Genomic DNA, 16,413 nt, shown 5'->3' on the forward strand with positions numbered 1-16,413 from the left:
TTTGAGCTGGGGGGGGCAACTCTCTTGTGGCCGGCGGTACCGCCCCAGGGCCCCTCATGTTACGACGGTGTGTCTGACATTGGGTGCGCATCACCACCGCCAGAGACACTACATTGTACTATGAGGGACCCAGTGGCAGTGCCGTCGACCAAAAGCGGGCACACCCACCTCTTCAGACAAACATCACTGTAACGGGTGCTTGAGCCAAGTGGCGAGACCATGGCCCCGTGGGGGGAGTTTTCACATTGCGGGAGGTGTAAACATGTTGTTTGCTGGACAAACAGCTGCTGCAAATTAACAGATTGGAACACTCAGTAAGACCAGTCCACAAGCAAGCACTTTTTATAGGAAAGCTAGGTGTCAGCCGGGAAAGGTGGGGCAAAATAATTTGAAATCCAGGAGTGGTTCATTTTAATGAAGGTGAGATCATCCACATTTTGGGTAGCCAGACGAGTCCTTTTTTCGGTTAATATTGAACCAGCAGCACTGAATACTCTTTCTGATAGCACACTAGCTGCTGGGCAAGCAAGCTCCTGCAACGCATATTCTGCCAATTCAGGCCAGGTGTCTAATTTGGATGCCCAGTAATCAAATGGGAATGACGGTTGAGGGAGAACATCGATAAGGGATGAAAAATAGTTAGTAACCATACTGGACAAATGTTGTCTCCTGTCACTTTGAATAGATGCTACAGTTCCTGTCCTGTCTGCGGTCATTGCAAAATCACTCCACAACCTGGTCAGAAAACCCCTCTGTCCAACGCCACTTCTGATCTGTGCACCTCGAACACCTCTGCCATGTAGCCCCCCTGCAGCTTGTGTGAGAACCATCACCGGCGCTGTGTGCTGGGAATGCCTGAATCAAACGGTCTACAAGAGTAGCTTGTTTGGTTGCTAATATTTGTTCGAGGTTCTCATGTGGCATAATATTTTGCAATTTGCCTTTATAGCTAGGGTCAAGGATGCAGGCCAACCAGTAATCATCATTGCTCATCATTTTAATAATGCGTGTGTCCCTTTTGAGGATACGTAAGGCATAATCCGCCATGTGGGCCAAAGTTCCAGTTGTCAAATCTGCGGTTGTGCTGGTTGGAGGGGCAGTTACAGGCAAATCTACGTCACTTGTCTCCCTTAAAAAAACAGAACCCGGCCTTGCAACGCCACTAATTTCTGTTGGCCCAGGAGAAGCTTCCTCATTCAAAAAGTACTCATCCCCATCATCCTCCTCGTCCTCCTCCTCCTCTTCGCCCGCTACCGCGTCCTCAACACGTCCCTGACCAAACAATGGCTGACTGTCATCAAGGCTTTCCTCTTCCTCGGCTGCAGACACCTGCTCCTTTATGTGCGTCAAACTTTGCATCAGCAGACGCATTAGGGGGATGCTCATGCTTATTATGGCGTTGTCTGCACTAACCAGCTGTGTGCATTCCTCAAAACACTGAAGGACTTGACACAGGTCTTGTAGCTTCGACCACTGCACATCTGACAACTCCATGTCTGCCATCCAACTGCCTGCCCGTGTATGTGTATCCTCCCACAAAAACATAACAGCACGCCTCTGTTCGCACAGTCTCTGAAGCATGTGCAGTGTGGAGTTCCACCTTGTTGCAATGTCGATGATTAGGCGATGCTGGGGAAGGTTCAAAGACCGCTGATAGTTCTGCATACGGCTGGAGTGTACGGGCGAACGGCGGATATGCGAGCAAAGTCTGCGCACTTTGAGGAGCAGGTCGGGTAACCCCGGGTAACTTTTCAGGAAGCACTGCACCACCAGGTTTAAGGTGTGAGCCAGGCAAGGAATGTGTTTCAGTTGGGAAAGGGCTATGGCAGCCATGAAATTCCTTCCGTTATCACTCACAACCTTGCCTGCCTCAAGATGTACAGTGCCCAGCCATGACTGAGTTTCATTCTGCAAGAACTCGGACAGAACTTCCGCAGTGTGTCTGTTGTCGCCCAAACACTTCATTGCCAATACAGCCTGCTGACGCTTGCCACTAGTGGTCCCATAATGGCACACCTGGTGTGCAACAGTGGCAGCTGCGGATGGAGTGGATGTGCGACTGCGGTCTGTGGACGAGCTCTCGCTTCTGCAGGAGGACGAGGAAGAGGAGGAGGGGGGGCGAACGCCTACAGCCAACTCTTTCCTTGACCGTGGGCTAGGCAAAACTGTCCCAATATTGCTGTCCCCTGTGGACCCTGCATCCACCACATTCACCCAGTGTGCCGTGATGGACACGTAACGTCCCTGGCCATGCCTACTGGTCCATGCATCTGTTGTCAGGTGCACCTTTGCAGTCACAGACTACCTGAGTGCATGGACGATGTGGTCTTTAACATGCTGTTGGAGGGCTGGGATGGCTTTTCTAGAAAAGAAGTGCCGACTGGGTAGCTCGTAGCGTGGTACAGCGTAGTCCATCAGCCCTTTGAAAGCTTCGCTTTCAACTAACCGGTAGGGCATCATCTCTAATGAGATTAGTCTAGCAATGTGTGCGTTCAAACCCTGTGTACGCGGATGTGAGGATGAGTACTTCCTTTTCCTAACAAGAGTCTCATGTAGGGTGAGTTGGACTGGAGAGCTGGAGATCGTGGAACTAGCGGTGGTGCCGGTGGACATGGGTGAGTGAGAGAGGGTTGGAGATGGTATTCTTGCCGGTGCCCTACATGCAGTGTTTCCAACTGCAAACCTGGCGATTCCCTGACTTCTTTGGCCTGGCGACGAAAGCTGCACAGATACTGCAGGTGGTGCGGGAAATGGTGGGTTTACAGTGAGGGAAGGGATGTAGCGCTGCTGACTAGCTTCATTGGCCGAGGGTGCTGCAACCTTTAGGGACGTTTGGTAGTTAATCCAGGCTTGCAAATGCATGGTGGATAAATGTCTATGCATGCAACTTGTATTTAGACTTTTAAGATTCTGACCTCTGCTTAAGGTAGTTGAACATTTTTGACAGATGACTTTGCGCTGATCATTTGGATGTTGTTTAAAAAAATGCCAGACTGCACTCTTTCTACTATCGGATAACTTTTCAGGCATTGCAGACTGAGCTTCTTTAACCGGATGGCCACGCTGTCCTCCAACTGGTTTTGGTTTTGCCACGCGTTTTTGACCAGATACGGGCCCGGCAGATGGAACCTGTTGTGATGTTGATGCCTGCTGCGGCTCCTCCTCCTCCGCTTCTGAACTACTGCCGCCTGCACCCTGTTCCCCCAATGGCTGCCAATCGGGGTCAACAACTGGGTCATCTATGACCTCCTCTTCTATGTCGTGTGCAACTTCGTCTGTGTCACCGTGTAAGCCGGTGGTATAGCGTTTGTGACGGGGCACCATAGTCTCCGCTGGGTTTGATTCTGCCTCAGTACACTGCGAGGGCAATGTTCTGGTCTGAGTCAAAGGAACAGCATAGTAATCTGGCTGTGGCTGTGCATCTGTGCACTCCATGTCCGATTCAACTTCTAATGGGCATGGCCTGTTAACTGTTTCACTGTCTAACCCAGGAACGGTATGTGTAAAGAGCTCCATGGAGTAACCTGTTGTGTCGACTGACGCATCCTTCACTGTTGTTCTGGGTGAAGGACACAAGGAAGCGACTTTTTCCTGACCGGGAGCATCCACTGATGATGCACTGCTCTGACATTTGGAACTTTCCGAGGAGGAGGCGAAAGAGCTAGAGGCAGAGTGAGCAATGAAAGCCAATACTTGTTCCTCCTGCTCCGGCTTCAAAAGTGGTTTTCCTACTCCCAGAAAAGAGAGCGTTCGAGGCCTTGTGTAGCCAGTAGTGTTGAGCGATACTTTCCGATATCGGAAAGTATCGGAATCGGAAAGTATCGGCCGATACCGTCACAGTATCGGAATCCAATCCGATACCGATACCCGATCCCAATGCAAGTCAATGGGACGAAAATATCGGAATTAAAATAAACCCTTTATACACTTGTAGGTTCATTCTACATGAAGGAAAACAACTAAGAATAATGTAGGATGTATTGGGGGACGTGGCGGAGACATTAAAGGCACAGAGGTTTAGCCCAATCTAATAGAATAGCAGGATTTTTTTTTTTTTTTTATGACGTTCGGCGTTAGAAAGAATTTGACTATGTTATTTTTTTTTTTTATGTCAGATATTGATGTTTCACTACTTCCACGCCCTTCACCTTCTTTTTTACTTCTCCCACGCTTTCTTCTTCATTATCCTCATCATCAGCTTCTTTGACATCAACTTCTTCACCTTCTTCATCTTCTTCTTCATCTTCTACCTATTATTTTTTGGGTTACATTGTTCATATTCTTTTTATTTTACTATTATCTTCATCATATTCTACTTCTTCATCATATTCTTATTTGTGACAGGCATTCCCGTAGTTGTTATCTATAAAAGTTTGAAGATTACACCTTCCGTTCTGCCTGTCACAAAACAGTTACATTTGTCCGCGTTCAGTTTGGCCTGCAGCATCAGGCTTTATCCAGGGGCACCACGAGGAGGAACGGACTCACCCCCATACACTGCTTAGTCTTCTTCTGCTTATAATTTACATAATATTTTTTGCTCTGATATTTTGTGTTATGCTTAATGTCCTTCTGCTCTTTGTTCTGCAGCCTCTTGTTCTTCTGCTTCTCGGTCTTCCAGGTCGTCGTCGTCTCCAGGGTCGTCGTCTCCGGGGTCGTCGTCATCGGGGTCGTCTCCGGGGTCGTCGTCATCGGGGTGGTCTTCAGGGTCATCGTCTCCAGGGTCGTCGTCATCACGGTGGTTGTCGTCTCTGGTGTCGTCGTCATCTTAGGGGTGGTCTTCCGGGTCATCGTGTTTAGTCTCTTGAACTTGGAAATGCAGCAGAAGGTACAAGAAGGCTGAGAGAATGCCGAGAACCAGCTGATGGAACTGGAGCTCAGATGGCTACCCGAAGGTCCAAGAGCCAATGGAACGACCGAGGACCAGCTGACGTTACTGGAACCCGGTTACTAAGCAGGAGGTACCCGTGCTGAAAGCACTACCAAGGACCACCTGACGTTGGTGGAACTCAGATACCCAGAGGGAGGCACCTAAGCCAAAGGCTCTGCCCGGAACCAGCTGACGGTACTGGAACCAGGATGGGGAGCAGAAGGTACAAGAGCAAAAGACACTGCCGAGAACCAGCTGACGGTGCTGGAACCCGGATGGGTAGCCGAAGGTCCAAGAGCCAATGGAACTACCGAGGACCAGCTGACGTTACTGGAACCCGGTTACTAAGCAGGAGGTACCCGTGCCTGAAAGCACTACCAAGGACCACCTGACGTTGGTGGAACTCGGATACCAAAGGGAGGCACCTAAGCCAAAGGCTCTGCCCGGAACCAGCTGACGGTACTGGAACCAGGATGGGGAGCAGAAGGTACAAGAGCAAGTGTCTGCGTGGCTTTTGCAGGACACGATGCCGGCTGCACAGCAGGGGAACAGCTGGCGGTGCTGAACCCCACTGACACATTGGCTGGTGTTTTTCTCTGTGCAGCTAGCACATCTGGGCCCCAACTGGCGGTGTGTTAGAGCCCAGGGACAGCAGGAGAAGGAGGAGGAGCAGGAGCAGGGGGAGGGGAGTGTAGGCCGAAGCCTGCACTGGCGGCAGCTTTGGGTGTGTTGTGTCTGCGTGGCGGTCGCAGGACACGTTGCCGGCTACACAGCAGGGGAACAGCTGGCGGTGCTGGACCCCACTGACACATTGGCGAGGTGTTTGGCTCTGTGCAGCCAGCACTTCCGGACAGCAACGAGCGGTGTTGTAGCCCGGGCTCTGCAGGGGGAGCAGAGTGTAGGCCGAAGCCTACTTGAACCAATTTCAAAGGTAACCTTTAACCCCCCCTCAGGGGTTAGAAAGTAGAAGAGCCACAGCTTATGCAGCAGTAGTGCTGCGCAAGTCAAAGGTTGCTCTTGTAATTTTTCTCCTTGCACACGCTGAATGGAACACGTATAACATTTAGCCCTTTATACAGTCAAACTGTGTAATGGAGGCGAGAGTTCCCTTTGTAATGAGACGCAGCACAGATGTCAAGAATCCCACCTTGGTGCTGGGTGCAGCCTCCTGAGCGTTGTTATTTGCTGTACAGGAGTCTGCGCTGTCGTGTTATCCCCTGGCCTAGCGCCGTTAGCGCTGCCCATCTTCTGACATCATTTAATGTCGGCCGTTGCGGTTCGCGATGACCATGAATCCCAGCCCCGCAGTGTCTTAACATTGTTAAAACACTGCGGGGCTGGGATTCAGGGCCTGGCGCAGCACATATGTTCGCCTCTCACACGCGGGTCCTTACACCCGCTTCAGACTGTGCGGCGTCATCTGATCCCTTATCGCATGCCACGGCCATGAAGCCGCACAGTCCGAAGAAGGCGGAAGGAGAGGAGGGACAGGCGAACTGATGCACTGATCCTGCCCATCAATCACACCCTCGCAGTCCCAATAAATAAGACACCGAGGGGCGTTGTGTGGGTCAGGGCGGCCGCAGAGGCGCAGCCAGCCAAACAATGATGCCAGAAGACGGGCAGCGCTACCAAGGGGGTTGCAGCGTGTCATTACAAAGGAAAGTCACACCCCCGGGACGGTTAAATGGTCACACAGAGGACACATTTCAGACGTGTTTTCAGTTCCACATGTGCGAGGAGAATACGTTTATGAGCCACCTTGCACACATGCAGCATTACCGCTGTACAAGGTGGCTGGATAACGTAAAAACGCCTGGGGGAGGGGGGACAGGTTCCCTTCAATTTCAGTTCTTGTGTCTGCGTGGCTTTTGCAGGACACGTTGCCGGCTGCACAGCAGGGGAACAGCTGGCGGTGCTGGACCCCACTGACACATTGGCTGGTGTTTTTCTCTGTGCAGCTAGCACATCTGGGCAAAAACTGGCGGTGTGTTAGAGCCCAGGGACAGCAGGAGGAGGAGCAGGAGGAGGAGGAGCAGGGGGAGGGGAGTGTAGGCCGAAGCCTGCACAGGCGGCAGCTTTGGGTGTGTTGTGTCTGCGTGGCTTTTGCAGGACACGTTGCCGGCTACACAGCAGGGGAACAGCTGGCGGTGCTGGACCCCACTGACACATTGGCGAGGTGTTTGGCTCTGTGCAGCCAGCACTTCCGGACAGCAACTAGCGTTGTTGGAGCCCGGGCTCTGCAGGTGGAGCAGAGTGTAGGCCGAAGCCTAATTGAACCGATTTCAAAAGTCACCTTTAACCCCCCCTCAGGGGTTAGAAAGTAGAAGAGCCACAGCTTATGCAGCAGTAGTGCTGCGCAAGTCAAAGGTTGCTCTTGTAATTTTTCTCCTTGCACACGCTGAATGGAACACGTATAACATTTAGCCCTTTATACAGTCAAACTGTGTAATGGAGGCGAGAGTTCCCTTTGTAATGAGACGCAGCACAGATGTCAAGAATCCCACCTTGGTGCTGGGTGCAGCCTCCTGAGCGTTGTTATTTGCTGTACAGGAGTCTGCGCTGTCGTGTTATCCCCTGGCCTAGCGCCGTTAGCGCTGCCCATCTTCTGACATCATTTAATGTCGGCCGTTGCGGTTCGCGATGACCATGAATCCCAGCCCCGCAGTGTCTTAACATTGTTAAAACACTGCGGGGCTGGGATTCAGGGCCTGGCGCAGCACATATGTTCGCCTCTCACACGCGGGTCCTTACACCCGCTTCAGACTGTGCGGCGTCATCTGATCCCTTATCGCATGCCACGGCCATGAAGCCGCACAGTCCGAAGAAGGCGGAAGGAGAGGAGGGACAGGCGAACTGATGCACTGATCCTGCCCATCAATCACACCCTCGCAGTCCCAATAAATAAGACACCGAGGGGCGTTGTGTGGGTCAGGGCGGCCGCAGAGGCGCAGCCAGCCAAACAATGATGCCAGAAGACGGGCAGCGCTACCAAGGGGGTTGCAGCGTGTCATTACAAAGGAAAGTCACACCCCCGGGACGGTTAAATGGTCACACAGAGGACACATTTCAGACGTGTTTTCAGTTCCACATGTGCGAGGAGAATACGTTTATGAGCCACCTTGCACACATGCAGCATTACCGCTGTACAAGGTGGCTGGATAACGTAAAAACGCCTGGGGGAGGGGGGACAGGTTCCCTTCAATTTCAGTTCTTGTGTCTGCGTGGCTTTTGCAGGACACGTTGCCGGCTGCACAGCAGGGGAACAGCTGGCGGTGCTGGACCCCACTGACACATTGGCTGGTGTTTTTCTCTGTGCAGCTAGCACATCTGGGCAAAAACTGGCGGTGTGTTAGAGCCCAGGGACAGCAGGAGGAGGAGCAGGAGGAGCAGGGGGAGGGGAGTGTAGGCCGAAGCCTGCACAGGCGGCAGCTTTGGGTGTGTTGTGTCTGCGTGGCTTTTGCAGGACACGTTGCCGGCTACACAGCAGGGGAACAGCTGGCGGTGCTGGACCCCACTGACACATTGGCGAGGTGTTTGGCTCTGTGCAGCCAGCACTTCCGGACAGCAACTAGCGTTGTTGGAGCCCGGGCTCTGCAGGTGGAGCAGAGTGTAGGCCGAAGCCTAATTGAACCGATTTCAAAAGTCACCTTTAACCCCCCCTCAGGGGTTACAAAGTAGAAGAGCCACAGCTTATGCAGCAGTAGTGCTGCGCAAGTCAAAGGTTGCTCTTGTAATTTTTCTCCTTGCACACGCTGAATGGAACACGTATAACATTTAGCCCTTTATACAGTCAAACTGTGTAATGGAGGCGAGAGTTCCCTTTGTAATGAGACGCAGCACAGATGTCAAGAATCCCACCTTGGTGCTGGGTGCAGCCTCCTGAGCGTTGTTATTTGCTGTACAGGAGTCTGCGCTGTCGTGTTATCCCCTGGCCTAGCGCCGTTAGCGCTGCCCATCTTCTGACATCATTTAATGTCGGCCGTTGCGGTTCGCGATGACCATGAATCCCAGCCCCGCAGTGTCTTAACATTGTTAAAACACTGCGGGGCTGGGATTCAGGGCCTGGCGCAGCACATATGTTCGCCTCTCACACGCGGGTCCTTACACCCGCTTCAGACTGTGCGGCGTCATCTGATCCCTTATCGCATGCCACGGCCATGAAGCCGCACAGTCCGAAGAAGGCGGAAGGAGAGGAGGGACAGGCGAACTGATGCACTGATCCTGCCCATCAATCACACCCTCGCAGTCCCAATAAATAAGACACCGAGGGGCGTTGTGTGGGTCAGGGCGGCCGCAGAGGCGCAGCCAGCCAAACAATGATGCCAGAAGACGGGCAGCGCTACCAAGGGGGTTGCAGCGTGTCATTACAAAGGAAAGTCACACCCCCGGGACGGTTAAATGGTCACACAGAGGACACATTTCAGACGTGTTTTCAGTTCCACATGTGCGAGGAGAATACGTTTATGAGCCACCTTGCACACATGCAGCATTACCGCTGTACAAGGTGGCTGGATAACGTAAAAACGCCTGGGGGAGGGGGGACAGGTTCCCTTCAATTTCAGTTCTTGTGTCTGCGTGGCTTTTGCAGGACACGTTGCCGGCTGCACAGCAGGGGAACAGCTGGCGGTGCTGGACCCCACTGACACATTGGCTGGTGTTTTTCTCTGTGCAGCTAGCACATCTGGGCAAAAACTGGCGGTGTGTTAGAGCCCAGGGACAGCAGGAGGAGGAGCAGGAGGAGGAGGAGCAGGGGGAGGGGAGTGTAGGCCGAAGCCTGCACAGGCGGCAGCTTTGGGTGTGTTGTGTCTGCGTGGCTTTTGCAGGACACGTTGCCGGCTACACAGCAGGGGAACAGCTGGCGGTGCTGGACCCCACTGACACATTGGCGAGGTGTTTGGCTCTGTGCAGCCAGCACTTCCGGACAGCAACTAGCGTTGTTGGAGCCCGGGCTCTGCAGGTGGAGCAGAGTGTAGGCCGAAGCCTAATTGAACCGATTTCAAAAGTCACCTTTAACCCCCCCTCAGGGGTTACAAAGTAGAAGAGCCACAGCTTATGCAGCAGTAGTGCTGCGCAAGTCAAAGGTTGCTCTTGTAATTTTTCTCCTTGCACACGCTGAATGGAACACGTATAACATTTAGCCCTTTATACAGTCAAACTGTGTAATGGAGGCGAGAGTTCCCTTTGTAATGAGACGCAGCACAGATGTCAAGAATCCCACCTTGGTGCTGGGTGCAGCCTCCTGAGCGTTGTTATTTGCTGTACAGGAGTCTGCGCTGTCGTGTTATCCCCTGGCCTAGCGCCGTTAGCGCTGCCCATCTTCTGGCATCATGTAATGTCGGCCGGTGCGGTTCGCGATGCCCATGAATCCCAGCCCCGCAGTGTCTTAACATTGTTAAAACACTGCGGGGCTGGGATTCAGGGCCTGGCGCAGCACATATGTTGGCCTCTCACACTCGGGTCCTTACACCCGCTTCAGACTGTGCGGCGTCATCTGATCCCTTATCGCATGCCACGGCCATGAAGCCGCACAGTCCGAAGAAGGCGGAAGGAGAGGAGGGACAGGCGAACTGATGCACTGATCCTGCCCATCAATCACACCCTCGCAGTCCCAATAAATAAGACACCGAGGGGCGTTGTGTGGGTCAGGGCGGCCGCAGAGGCGCAGCCAGCCAAACAATGATGCCAGAAGACGGGCAGCGCTACCAAGGAGCTTGTTGCGTGTGTCAATACAAAGTCAAATCACACCTGAGGGACGTTTTAATGGTCACAGAGGACACATTTTAGACGTGTTCACTTCAACATGGGCAAGGAGAATAAGTTTCTGAGCCACCTTGAACACATGCAGCATTACTGCTGTTCAAGGTAGCTGTAAAACATAGAAACACCTGGGGGAGGGGGGACAGGTTCCCTTCAATTTCAGTTCTTGTGTCTGCGTGGCGGTCGCAGGACACGTTGCCGGCTACACAGCAGGGGAACAGCTGGCGGTGCTGAACCCCACTGACACATTGGCTGGTGTTTTTCTCTGTGCAGCTAGCACATCTGGGCAAAAACTGGCGGTGTTAGAGCCCAGGGTCAGCAGGAGGAGCAGGGGGAGCGGAGTGTAGGCCGAAGCCTGCACTCGAGCAAGTTGAAAGGAAACCTTTAACACCCCCCCCCCCAGGCGTTTGTAGCTGAAAGAGCCATTGTGTACAGCACTAATGCTGGAAAAGGTAAACTTAGCTCTTTTAATTATGGTCCTTGTACATGCGGAACCAAACATTTATGAAATGTGTCTCCTCACAGCGTTAAACCGTCCGGTAGGTGGAACTTTCCTTTGTCGTGTGACGCAGCACAGCCATCATTTTTACCCCCTTGGCGCCGTGCGCCCACTCCTCAGCGTTGTTTGAATCTGTCCCGGAGCCTGCGCTGTTAGGTTAGCCCTTGGCCATGCACACATGTTGCGCTGCCCGTCTTCTGACCTCATTTGGTGTCAGGCTGGCTGCGCCTGTGCGGGTGCGCTGGCCGAGATCCCGCCTCGCAGTGTCGTCTAATGTAATCCCACCGCGGGCCTGTGATCCGTGCCCGTGCGCAGTGCATATCCTGTCCTCTCACTCCCCTCCCTACGGCTTTTTCAGACTGTGCGTTGTCACGGCCGTGGCATGCTATTAGGGACCAGCTGACATCGCACAGTCTGAAGAAGCCGTAGGGAGGGGAGTGAGAGGAGAGGATATGCACTGCGCACGGGCACGGATCACAGGCCCGCGGTGGGATTACATTAGACGACACTGCGAGGCGGGATCTCGACCAGCGCACCCGCACAGGCGCAGCCAGCCTGACACCAAATGAGGTCAGAAGACGGGCAGCGCAACATGTGTGCATGGCCAAGGGCTAACCTAACAGCGCAGGCTCCGGGACAGATTCAAACAACGCTGAGGAGTGGGCGCACGGCGCCAAGGGGGTAAAAATGATGGCTGTGCTGCGTCACACGACAAAGGAAAGTTCCACCTACCGGACGGTTTAACGCTGTGTGGGGACACATTTCATAAGTGTTAGGTTCAGCATGTGCAAGGAGCATCACGAAAAGAGGCACTTTTTCCCTTTGCATTATTACTGCTGCACAAGGTGGCTCCTTCAGTAACAAACGCCTGGGGGGGGGGGGGGTCAGGTTCCCTTACATTTAACTTGTTGTGTCTGCGTGGCGGTCGCAGTACACGTTGCCGTATACACAGCAGGGGAACAGCTGGCGGTGCTGAACCCCACTAACACATTGGCGAGGTGTTTGGCTCTGTGCGTACAGCACTTCTGGACGGCAACTAGCGGTGTTGGAGCCCAGGGACAGGTGGAGGAGGAGGAGGTTGGAGGAGGTTGGAGGAGGTAGGAGGGATTGCCACACACACAGCAGGGGAACAGCTGACGTTACTGAACCCCAATAACAGAGGAGGGACTGTTGACTGTGCGTACAGCACTTCTGGACGGCAACTGGCGGTGTTGGAGCCCAGGGACAGGTGGAGGAGGAGGAGGTAGGAGGAGGTAGGAGGGATTGCCACACACACAGCAGGGGAACAGCTGACGTTACTGAACCCCAATAACAGAGGAGGGACTGTTGACTGTGCGTACAGCACTTCTGGACGGCAACTGGCGGTGTTGGAGCCCAGGGACAGGTGGAGGAGGAGGAGGTAGGAGGAGGTTGGAGGAGGTAGGAGGGATTGCCACACACACAGCAGGGGAACAGCTGACGTTACTGAACCCCAATAACAGAGGAGCGACTGTTGACTGTGCGTACAGCACTTCTGGACGGCAACTAGCGGTGTTGGAGCCCAGGGACAGGTGGAGGAGGAGGAGTTTGGATGAGGTTGGAGGAGGTTGGAGGGATTGCCACACACACAGCAGGGGAACAGCTGACGTTACTGAACCCCAATAACAGAGGAGGGACTGTTGACTGTGCGTACAGCACTTCTGGACGGCAACTGGCGGTGTTGGAGCCCAGGGACAGGTGGAGGAGGTAGGAGGAGGTAGGAGGGATTGCCACACACACAGCAGGGGAACAGCTGACGTTACTGAACCCCAATAACAGAGGAGGGACTGTTGACTGTGCGTACAGCACTTCTGGACGGCAACTGGCGGTGTTGGAGCCCAGGGACAGGTGGAGGAGGAGGAGGTAGGAGGAGGTTGGAGGAGGTAGGAGGGATTGCCACACACACAGCAGGGGAACAGCTGACGTTACTGAACCCCAATAACAGAGGAGCGACTGTTGACTGTGCGTACAGCACTTCTGGACGGCAACTAGCGGTGTTGGAGCCCAGGGACAGGTGGAGGAGGAGGAGTTTGGATGAGGTTGGAGGAGGTTGGAGGGATTGCCACACACACAGCAGGGGAACAGCTGACGTTACTGAACCCCAATAACAGAGGAGGGACTGTTGACTGTGCGTACAGCACTTCTGGACGGCAACTGGCGGTGTTGGAGCCCAGGGACAGGTGGAGGAGGTAGGAGGAGGTAGGAGGGATTGCCACACACACAGCAGGGGAACAGCTGACGTTACTGAACCCCAATAACAGAGGAGGGACTGTTGACTGTGCGTACAGCACTTCTGGACGGCAACTGGCGGTGTTGGAGCCCAGGGACAGGTGGAGGAGGAGGAGGTAGGAGGAGGTTGGAGGAGGTAGGAGGGATTGCCACACACACAGCAGGGGAACAGCTGACGTTACTGAACCCCAATAACAGAGGAGCGACTGTTGACTGTGCGTACAGCACTTCTGGACGGCAACTAGCGGTGTTGGAGCCCAGGGACAGGTGGAGGAGGAGGAGTTTGGATGAGGTTGGAGGAGGTTGGAGGGATTGCCACACACACAGCAGGGGAACAGCTGACGTTACTGAACCCCAATAACAGAGGAGGGACTGTTGACTGTGCGTACAGCACTTCTGGACGGCAACTGGCGGTGTTGGAGCCCAGGGACAGGTGGAGGAGGTAGGAGGAGGTAGGAGGGATTGCCACACACACAGCAGGGGAACAGCTGACGTTACTGAACCCCAATAACAGAGGAGGGACTGTTGACTGTGCGTACAGCACTTCTGGACGGCAACTGGCGGTGTTGGAGCCCAGGGACAGGTGGAGGAGGAGGAGGTAGGAGGAGGTTGGAGGAGGTAGGAGGGATTGCCACACACACAGCAGGGGAACAGCTGACGTTACTGAACCCCAATAACAGAGGAGCGACTGTTGACTGTGCGTACAGCACTTCTGGACGGCAACTAGCGGTGTTGGAGCCCAGGGACAGGTGGAGGAGGAGGAGGTTGGAGGAGGTTGGAGGAGGTAGGAGGGATTGCCACACACACAGCAGGGGAACAGCTGACGTTACTGAACCCCAATAACAGAGGAGGGACTGTTGACTGTGCGTACAGCACTTCTGGACGGCAACTGGCGGTGTTGGAGCCCAGGGACAGGTGGAGGAGGAAGGAGGAGGTAGGAGGGATTGCCACACACACAGCAGGGGAACAGCTGACGTTACTGAACCCCAATAACAGAGGAGGGACTGTTGACTGTGCGTACAGCACTTCTGGACGGCAACTGGCGGTGTTGGAGCCCAGGGACAGGTGGAGGAGGAGGAGGTAGGAGGAGGTAGGAGGGATTGCCACACACACAGCAGGGGAACAGCTGACGTTACTGAACCCCAATAACAGAGGAGGGACTGTTGACTGTGCGTACAGCACTTCTGGACGGCAACTGGCGGTGTTGGAGCCCAGGGACAGGTGGAGGAGGAGGAGGTAGGAGGAGGTTGGAGGAGGTAGGAGGGATTGCCACACACACAGCAGGGGAACAGCTGACGTTACTGAACCCCAATAACAGAGGAGCGACTGTTGACTGTGCGTACAGCACTTCTGGACGGCAACTAGCGGTGTTGGAGCCCAGGGACAGGTGGAGGAGGAGGAGGTTGGAGGAGGTTGGAGGAGGTAGGAGGGATTGCCACACACACAGCAGGGGAACAGCTGACGTTACTGAACCCCAATAACAGAGGAGGGACTGTTGACTGTGCGTACAGCACTTCTGGACGGCAACTGGCGGTGTTGGAGCCCAGGGACAGGTGGAGGAGGAAGGAGGAGGTAGGAGGGATTGCCACACACACAGCAGGGGAACAGCTGACGTTACTGAACCCCAATAACAGAGGAGGGACTGTTGACTGTGCGTACAGCACTTCTGGACGGCAACTGGCGGTGTTGGAGCCCAGGGACAGGTGGAGGAGGAGGTAGGAGGAGGTTGGAGGAGGTAGGAGGGATTGCCACACACACAGCAGGGGAACAGCTGACGTTACTGAACCCCAATAACAGAGGAGGGACTGTTGACTGTGCGTACAGCACTTCTGGACGGCAACTGGCGGTGTTGGAGCCCAGGGACAGGTGGAGGAGGAGGAGGTAGGAGGAGGTTGGAGGAGGTAGGAGGGATTGCCACACACACAGCAGGGGAACAGCTGACGTTACTGAACCCCAATAACAGAGGAGCGACTGTTGACTGTGCGTACAGCACTTCTGGACGGCAACTAGCGGTGTTGGAGCCCAGGGACAGGTGGAGGAGGAGGAGTTTGGATGAGGTTGGAGGAGGTTGGAGGGATTGCCACACACACAGCAGGGGAACAGCTGACGTTACTGAACCCCAATAACAGAGGAGCGACTGTTGACTGTGCGTACAGCACTACCAGGCAACAACTAGCGGTGTTGGAGCCCAGGGACAGCAGTAGAAGCAGAGGAACACAATGTAGGCCGAAGCCTGATTGGAGAAAGGGAACCTTTAACCCCCCCCCCCAAGGCATTTGTAGCTGAAAGAGCCAGCTTGTGCAGCTCAAAAGATGCAAAAGGAAAAGGTGGCTCTTTTAATTATGCTCCTTGCAAGCACAGAACTAAACACTTATAAAATGTGTCCCCTGAAACCGTGAAACTGTCCCGGAGGTGGGACTTTCCTTCGTAATATGACGCAGCACAGCTGTCATTCCTACCCCCTCGGCGCCGTGCCCCGGCTCCTCATCGTTGTTTGATTCCGTCCCGGAGCCTGCGCTGTTAGGTTATCCCTTGGCCAGGCACACTTAGCGCTGCCCATCTTCTGACATCATTTGGTGTCAGGCTGGCTGCGCTTGTGCGGCCGCGCTGTCCGAGAGCCCGCCTCGCAGTGTGGTCTAATGTAATCCCACCGCGGGCCTGGGATCAGTGGCCATGCGCAGTGCATATCCTCGCCTCTCGCTCCCCTCCCTACGGCTTTTTCAGACTGTGCGCTGCCACGGCCGTGGCATGCTATTACGGATCAGCTGGCACCGCACAGTCTGAAGAAGCCGTAGGGAGTGGAGCGAGAGGCGAGGATATGCACTGCGCATGGCCACTGATCCCAGGCCCGCGGTGGGATTACATTAGACCACACTGCGAGGCGGGCTCTCGGACAGCGCGGCCGCACAGGCGCAGCCAGCCTGACACCAAATGATGTCAGAAGATGGGCAGCGCTAAGTGTGCCTGGCCAAGGGATAACATAACAGCGCAGGCTCCGGGACGGAATCAAACAACGATGAGGAGCCGGGGCACGGCG

This window comes from Ranitomeya variabilis, chromosome 4 (genome assembly GCF_051348905.1).
Source record: "Ranitomeya variabilis isolate aRanVar5 chromosome 4, aRanVar5.hap1, whole genome shotgun sequence".
Lineage (NCBI taxonomy): Eukaryota > Metazoa > Chordata > Amphibia > Anura > Dendrobatidae > Ranitomeya > Ranitomeya variabilis.